General features: G+C 38.4%; 1 pseudogene; it reads left to right on the forward strand.

Moving 5' to 3' along the window:
• The first annotated feature begins 5,288 nt into the window (after window positions 1-5,288).
• LOC101428341 (protein lin-28 homolog A-like) lies at window positions 5,289-6,403 on the forward strand (annotated as a pseudogene).
• The last annotated feature ends 2,834 nt before the right edge of the window (window positions 6,404-9,237 follow it).

Consider the following 9,237-nt stretch of genomic DNA (forward strand, 5'->3'; position numbering starts at 1 on the left):
GAAATGAAATAACATATAAAGAGCAGAATTGACCCTTTTACAGAATTTGCAGAAATTGTAATTTACTAACCAAATGAGTCATGAGATAGTTATTTTCAGTATAAAATTAAATTTAATTGTATCAATTTAAATAAACAATTCTTTATGGACCAATTACATTGTGACTAAATATTCTTAAATTTGAATATAGCACCTTTCAAGGAGCATGTCCATCATACAATAATGAACACTTTAAAACACATCTATAGTATTCATTTAAAGTTTAAAATTTAATTTCAAAATATATATTTTATTATGAAAGTTGAAAGTGAATGATTTTTAAGCTAGAGAAGAGAAAAATCTTTTTGCTCATATGGCAAGGGCAATATAAATAATTTTTAAAAACTTTATGTTAATTTATTGGAAGATTGTTTTGTATGCACTGCTCAGTATTTTATATTTATCTTTCTGCCTGTAAACAACTGTAGATAAATATTGTTTCTCTGGGTACACTGAGAGAACAGTGTCTGTTACGTTTATGGATATGCAAAAGAAAAGTAAAAGCCATCTTGTTTTGAAAAACATTCTGAGATTTCACCTCAGATCATGATTTGTCAAGTATGGTTGAAATCACGTAAGTCAATTTTACAATGATCTCTAATTGTTTCAGTTTGAGTGAAACTATTATTTCTGTAGGCTGATTAATCAAAGAAAATATAATCAGAAGTTTACTCTAGAAGTACTGTTAACTTTACGTCAACTGTAGAGCTGACATGTCATTTAATTGGCTTTCATTCATCTAAATCTTATAAATTACATATCACCTTCAGACTTATGGGAGGCAGAATTTACCTCTCACTACAGAAATGAAGAAGTTAAGATGTTTGCTTAATCACATACCCTGTCATCTAGAACAGAGGCATGAAGTCAAGGTAACCTAATCAAATGTAAACCAAAAAGAGAAACAAAATGTAAAACATCATACTAAAATTTTTGAATCTGGCATCAGGGATACTACCCCAAATGCAGAAACAATGAGAAATTCAATCACTTTCCATGATTAGCTGTGAGAGTTGCACCTAGGCAGTAGAATTTTTTTGCCTAGTAATTAATCTAGAATACAGAACAATAGAGAAGGAACAAATTGGCAGCTAGCAATCTGGCCTTGTTGGAAACAAAGACAGTACAATTTCAACTAGTTTTAGGAAATGGGACTTAAGATGTATCCACCAAACAGTAGTAAAGCCACCAAATAAGTAATCAACAGTTAACAATTTAATTGTGATAGTAATCAATGAGAATTCCTACTGATTTCCAGGCTTTAGGAAACCATACAAAAATTTTAGATTGCAGAAGGTGGAGAGAATGCTCTATATATTAACTCATATAGTACTAATAGCAACCTTTTTAAGCAGTTTATATTGGCATCCTTATTCTAAAAATGAAGAAAAACAGGCAGTGTTCATACAATTTGTGAAACCAGTGTATCACAGGTGAAACAGGCCATTAATGTTTACAGTTTTGCCTTTTTAAATATATTTGCATCAGTGTGGTATCTTTGCTATAACTGATGAACCATTAGTATCATAATTGTGCTATTATTTATTTTCCATAGTTTACCTTAGCATTCATTCTTTGTGTTATACAGATCTACGGGTACCTAACTTTTTTTTGCACTAGCACTTATACAACACAAACTTTCCCACTTTACCACTTCTTGGAAAAAATTGGTAAAGGATGGTATGCTACTATCATGGTAGCAAAAGTTTGGGAAGATAAATAATACCACTGAATTGTATACTTGAAAGTGGTTAAAGAGGCTTTATCCTTTTAAATCACTACACTTTACTTCCCTCCTTATTCACATAAAAATAAGTGCTTTCCAAAGACCTTACAATGTTTATTCAAAGATTCTTATACTTTACCTACAAGGTCTTTGGGGAAGTAAACTTCTCTGGGGGTCCAATCAGAGGAGATAGATTCAAAATGGGTAATTTATAAATTTTAAATCCAAACTAACATCCTTATTTCCTTATGCCAGACACCCCTCAATATAATGATGTTCTTGACAGACACTTCGTTTGAAAATGGCTCACTGATTTTGGCAGGCATGGCAGGATCCTTCAGGGTCAGAGTAGAAGTAGTGTCCCTTAGGGACCAAGGCATGGCTAACAATAGGGCTGGGGGATTATTCAAAATTCTCTGGTTTGCTAGAGTCTTCTATAGCAGCTAAAACTGCATGGTAGGCAATCAGCTAATTTCCCACTGATTAGATAATTTTATAATATGATAAAATTAAGCTTAGGAAATGAAGGCTTTATTTAAGATAATAGAGTCATGACTGTAGAATTAATTTATAACCAGATTTAGGTCACAGACACAGAAAGGTCTACAATAATATGACAAATGAATTCTAAGAATCTCTTTTTTAGTCTTCTCCAAAGGGCAAGGAATAATTCCGCAATCCAGAAAATTAAACATTTAGATCTTTTCAGTGTTTATTGACAATGACTTTAAGTTTCTACTATTCTGAAGACTAAACCATACTTGTCTTTCAGTAGTCACAGTGGAGACTTAGGCATCATGTAATAGATGAAGACTTGAATGGAGTCAACCTCAAGGTAAGCCTAGTTAGCCTTAACGCTAAGCCATGATTCTTTCCCAAGTTACTAGATGTATACTTGAGGAATAAATATGCTCTACCATTAGGAGAATTTTGATATAGCCATCTGAACAAAGAAGTAAGTTCTATTACGAGAAAGTTCCAAAGGAAACTCCTATAGCATGTCTTTACATCCCTCCAAAATAGTAGCAGATAGGAGCACAGATTCTGGAATCAGACTAATTATATTAAAATCACAGTTCCATCACTTATTTATGTGACTGCACCACTTTATTAATAACTTCAGACTGCAATTTCTGTAACTGTCTTAATATTACAATAGTATTCATTTTATAGAACACTTATAATAGTAGCTAATATATAGTAATAATATGTGTTAGGGAAATCAATCAATCAAAAATAATACTTTGGGACTATTTAATACTCAATAAAAATAATACTTTCATAGTTTTATTTAATACAACATTGAGACAATCAAGGAAATTTATTCAATGATCCAAAAGTCTAAATCAAATAAATAAATATTGCTTTCACATCTTTGAGTTATCAGCTATAATGTGTAAAATCAAATGGGTCTTGGTGAATAATAGGGGGTTGTCATTATCTTAATCAAAGGGTGACTCTAATTGCCACTGGTATTTCAGATATGTTTTCTTAAAAGAGAAAATAAGTAAAAGCCTTTTTGAGAGTTCCGGGAAGATGTCATTGGAGTAGATTGGCAGGACTCATCTCTCTTACAAAAATAATAGAGGAAGAGCAGAAGCTGTCCAAAGCATTTGCTTTGGGGATCTGCATACTAGGGAGGGAAAGGGACACAGAGATGAAAAGGCCAAAACTAAAAATATGAGTTACTCCTGTGGCAGGGAACAGTGTTCCCAAGGGGAACAGCCTTTCAGAACCCATGGCTGAGAAGGGAATGAAAGTTTTCCTACCAGGGAAGAGGAAGGTGTGACAGAGTTCTGAGTGTGCTTTCTCTTCAGTGAGTTTAAACAACAGGGCTGGGCTCTGAATCCAGACTCTAATTAATATGGAAACACCAGCCAGAGGAGGTTGGAGGAGACACTCCAGGGAGTGGTTCACCCAAGAGCCCATTTGCTGACAGGCTGGGAAAGTGAAGGTAAAACAGGCTTTTTTAAGTTTCTTCTGGCCATATCTCCAAACCCACTTGCATCTGGTCTGTGACCCAGGATTCCTGGTCCTGTTTTCATAATATAAACAGGGCAATTTTAAAGATTTAGAGTAGGTTGAACAAAAAATCAAAGAAGAGCCATTAAACAAAATCACACAGAAGTACAATCCTAGACAAGAGAGAGAAATTGACCCTCAGAATGAACTCACCAACATAATCAAATACCTAGATATCAGCAAAAAATTACAAGCTATGCTATGGAACTGTAAAGCTAGGGTTCTTAACCTTTTTTGTCCCACTGACTCCTTTGCTAATAAGGTGAAATCCACAGACCCCTTCTCAGAATGTAGTGGCAGATAGTCTGATAACACTCAACTTGCATCAGGTCTAACAACTACTGTAATTTCTAACTATGGATTAAAGTAAGTGATTTTTTGAGATATGCAATGACTTTAATGTGATATGAAATGAATACTACTGTAAATTATTGCATACATTTCTAAGTGAAGGAAATGCTAGATTTCAGTTAGAGGTCAGAGAAAGTAAAGATAATAAGTTTATTTTTTTCAATTCAAGTTCATGGGCTCCCTGAAATATTTCCACAGAACTCTTGGGGATTCATGGACCCTAGGTTAAGAACCCCTGCTGTATGGTATAGTCCAGCCAGAGGAACACATTAAAAATCTTGATAAAATACAGGGTTTAAAAAACTAATCAATGATGTTCAAACAAATCTCCTAAATCAATTCAAAGAATTGAAGGAAAATAAGACTAAAGAGAGAAAGGCTATTTAGGAACACTGGGTAGGTATAAAGAAGAATCTGAAAGCTTGAAAAGAGCAGTAACAGATATTATGGGAATGAAAGACGCAATGTATGAGATTAAAAATACATTTGAGGCATGCAACAGCAGATTTGAAATGACAGAGGAATGAATAAATGAACTTGAAGACAGAGCATCTGACCTTGAGAAGACAGAAGAACAGAAAGAGAAAAGACTAGAAAAAATTGAACAGGGTCTTAGGGAATTGAATGATAGAACAAAATGTACAAACATTTGTGTTATGTGGGTCCTGGAAGAAGAGAATGGAAAAGAGGCAGAAATATACTTGAGGAAATAATGGCCACAAATTTCTCAGCTCTAATGAAAGATATAAATTTTAATATACTATAAGGACAATGTATGCCAAACAGAATAAATCCATTTAGACCTATTCCAAAACAAACACTATTCAGAATGTCAAATGCCAGAGATAAAAAGAGGATTCTGAATGCAGCAAGAGATAAGCAATTTATCACATACAAGGGATGCTCAATATGACTAAGTGCCAATTTCTCATGAGGAACCATAGAAGCAAGAAGGCAGTTGTATTACATATTTAAGATATAGGAAGAAAAAAAATTGCCAGTCAAGAATTCTTTATTTGGCCCTCCCACCACTATTGTGCTGGGAAACATAGAGTTGCCTCTTCTCTGAACTACCCCTTTGCCTCTGGACTTCTTTGGGGCCTGCAGCCACCAGACCAGGGACCCAGGACTGTGGGTTCAGTCTACGACCATGGACTTCCTGTCCAACAAAGAGTTTGCATGTGGCTGCACCAAGGCTGCAGAGGAGGTGCCCTATGACAGCATGGGAGGCAGAGGAACCGCAACTGCTGCTAAGTGCTGGCATCTATAATGGATTCCACGTGTGCATGGGATTTGACTTCCTCTCCATGACTGCATGTGCCTGGGTCACACTTGACCCTACAGTGGACATTGTAGGAGTGCGGGCCAACTTTGGCCCGGTAGTCCGGCCAGCCCGGCAGCAGGCGTGTGCACAGCCTGAGGCCGCAGTTCAGGGTGGCTGGGACGGGCGATCACGCCCTCAGCCTGGTATGGGCGTAACACCCTCAGCCTACCCAGGCATGCGATATCACCAACGGCTGCCTCCCTTCATCTCCCGCCTGAGCGTAACATCTGGTCGGCCCCCGCCCCCACTCCCTCCGCCCCCACTTCCCCTTTTTCCCGCCAAGATGGAACCTCTCAGCAGCCTCTCTCCCTAGTAACTGCTTACGGCCACGAACCAGGAAGCCACTTAGGCCTGCACCAATCAGCAGCCGACACACCACCCTTAAGCCCTATAAAACTGTAGCCACTTCCTCAATAAACTAGACTTGTGCCATCAGCCTGTCTCTGTGGTTTCTTTCCAGGTCCTGCGCACCCTCCACGCCTCGGAGCCACCGAGAGAAGTCGCAGAGGCCTCCAGCAGCTCCTCTCCACCCGCCGGCAGGACATCTTTGTGCAGCAGAGTAAACTGCACTTGGAGTGTTTCTATAGCCTGAAGGAGGGTGAGATTCCCGTCTGCCAAGGGTCTGGAATCTATCCTTGTCACTGGACCTGGTGGGATGTTCTGTACTGGGAGTTAGAGGCAGCCAGAGGGGAAGAAACATGCAGAAGTGCAGATCTAAAAGAGACAGGTGCTACAATTGTGGAGGTCATGACCATGATACCAAGGAATGCAAGCTGCCAACCCAGCCAAAGAAGTGCCATTTCTGCCAGTGCATCAGCCATATGGTGGCCTGGTGTCTACTGAAAGCTCAGCAAGCCCTTAGCTCCCAGGAAAAGCCCTCCTACTTGCAGGAGGAAGAAGAGATCCACAGCCCTGCCCTGTCCCCAGGGGCCCAGAATTGAGTCATGGTGGGTGGGAACTATCTTTTTGGGATCAGGAAGTTCCAAGGAGCAGACATTAATCAGCAGAAAGTGGGATAGAGTGGGTAGGTAGGAGCTGGCACTGCCTTGTATCTCAGGCCAGGGTCCACAGCATCACCCCTCTTTCATCTTTTTGGGTGGAAGGTGTGAGACAAAGGAACTCCAACGAAGCTCTATCCAAATGCAAGGTAGGGTTTCAGGAGAAATACCTTTAAAACCTACATGAAATATCTCTAGAATCTCCTGCTTTTTGACAGTGGACTGGGCAGGGGAGTTGTTTCCTTTGAAAGAAGGATTGATATGAATGGTTTTCATGCCAGAGTCAAAAGATTAAGTATGAGAACAGATCTAGGAGCCACTATATTCTGTGGGAGGGAATCTCAGGGCTGGGGCTAGGTTTCACCAAGTCCTGTCTCCTCATAACCTACTCATAACCCACACAGTCCTGGAAATGTCCCAAGCAGTGGGTTGTGATGACAGGTATAAGGTATGGTTGGGACAGCTGCAGAACTACTGCTCCTAAGCTCATCCTACCCATTTCTGGACCAATACAATGTAATTTATTTGCTACCTTGGATACCTGTACCTTGGATCCTACTTTCTCCAGGATGCCAACTGCAATAGCTGTGTGCAAATGACATATCTTATGCATTTTTAAACATTTTTTCTTAATATAATTATTTTGGTTTTGTAATTTTGTGTATTTTAACATAAGGCCCTAATTCCTGTACTGTGTTCTCAGATATATGAGCAATCTGAGGTATAAGTCAGCAGCCACTTCCTGTCTGCACAGAAAGAATCCTTCTTTGTTCTTGCTGTATCACCACAATGAACAACTATTTGAACTACCTCATTTTTGAGCATTAGAGTTGGATTTTCTGCTGTAATGTCCTCTTGACATCCTTCAACCTGGAAAGTATTTCATGTGAATCTAGGATACTAATTGGGTTTCTCTATGACTTGCTCTCCTACTGTAAGTTTGGAGATTACTCTAACGGGATGGTGGTTCAGAGAGGTGAGGAGAGACTGGGCCAGGTTAGGTGAAAGTCATCTACATATGTAATAATAAGGGATTACTGTCCTCAACCTCTTCATGCTGGCGCATGGACTTGCTGGACACACCAGATCCATTCTTCACTGGATTAGGCTAGGCTTGCCATACAAAATGAGGGTGAGTTTGGTGGATGTATGAAGCAAAGAATAAAATCATTAACCTTCCAGAAATCTGGACTTTTCCTATTTGGCTTCCAGGGAGACCGTAAGCAAAGGCTACTTTGTGCTGCCCAGAGCCAATGTCTTACAGTGCTGCAGTACTGATTAGTGTCCTGGTAGCTGTGGGATAACTGCAAACTAATCTCACTGTGTTGAAACAGGGTAAACAAAACAGAACTCATTGAGTGATTTGTGTCTGATCCTGGGTTCTTGTCTTCTCCAAATGCTTCCCCCCTCTAGTTTTTGTATTTGCCTTGGCTTTGCAGAACTTCACGAGTCTCTGATTTGGTGATTGCTAGGTGGCATAGTTGGTATACATATAATGTGTTGATCTTTCTCTATGTTCTATTGGAGTTTTTATTGTTTACAAACTTCTTTTTTGTTTTGGAAGAAAAATAGCCAAAGCATCCTTGACGGAAGATTCTACACCAGGCAAAAGCATGTGAAATATATGCTTAAGTTCCCCTCTTGAACCAGGAACTCAAACCATCCTCTCTTTTGTGTTGCCCTTCCCTTATTTCTTATTTGGATTAGATCTTCTGTCCTGAAAATTTACCCCATTTTCCCCCTTCAGTTCCCCCTCCCCAAAACCTATATATTAATTTTGGCGGTATTTCCATGACTCTTCAATGATTTGTACAAAAACTCTGAAGAATCTAGGAATTCTCCATCCCTCATTCCCAACCTTCTGAATAAATACCATTCTTTAATGTGATTCAAGCTGAAGGTTTAATATTGCTGTATTTGGATTGAAGAAATCTACTTAAACATCAATCCTAGGATAGAGAGAAACAATGGGGGGAGGTTGGTTTTCATGTAGAAAGTGGGAATGAGTGATCAAGAAATATTAAACTTTCAGTGTTGAAATATCAATTTTCCAAAAGTCTAAAAGAGGGAGAAGAAAGTAAAACTCTTTAGAAGTCAGAATATCAATTAGTACATTGCATTTTTTCACTTTACTTTAAAGGTCTAAGATGAGGTATGTATGAAAAGTGCTTAGATTGTATAATCAGGTAGAAGAAATAAAAATAAAAGTATGGAACTAAAAAGAAGTTTGGGTAAACATATATGAATATAGCTCCTAAGTTGAAGGGAGAATATAACAATATTATAAGTATATAAAAATATTTATGTCTCCTGGATGGTCATCGAAATTCTCAGGGCTGAAAAAACTCATAAAAGAGCAAGATGAGGAAAATTATCTGTTCTATTATATAGGGCAGCAAGTCTGGAGGCTGAGCAAGTTCTCAGCAACATGACCCTGCCCTCACTAAGGTGGACTTCATTAGTTCCACTGCTCACTATATAATACCATAAACTCGAGAACCAGTCATTAACATAGAGGCTGATGATTATATGAGACTCCTTCCATCAAGAAGAGGGCAGATTGATTTGCACTAATGTAGACAATTTATTCTGAATATTACTCCTTTCCATGCTTCTGTAGAATCTCCTTTTTTAAAATTTGGTAAATTGCCTCCACACTGATCAGAGTCTGCCAACATTGCTTTTGTGCAAGGACATCGATTTACAACAATGAAAGAAAAAATGAAATGAATTGGTCTTTACTTAATAACTCTGATGCAGCTGGTCTTTACTAAAAC

This window comes from Dasypus novemcinctus, chromosome 9 (genome assembly GCF_030445035.2).
Source record: "Dasypus novemcinctus isolate mDasNov1 chromosome 9, mDasNov1.1.hap2, whole genome shotgun sequence".
Taxonomy (NCBI): Eukaryota; Metazoa; Chordata; class Mammalia; order Cingulata; family Dasypodidae; genus Dasypus; species Dasypus novemcinctus.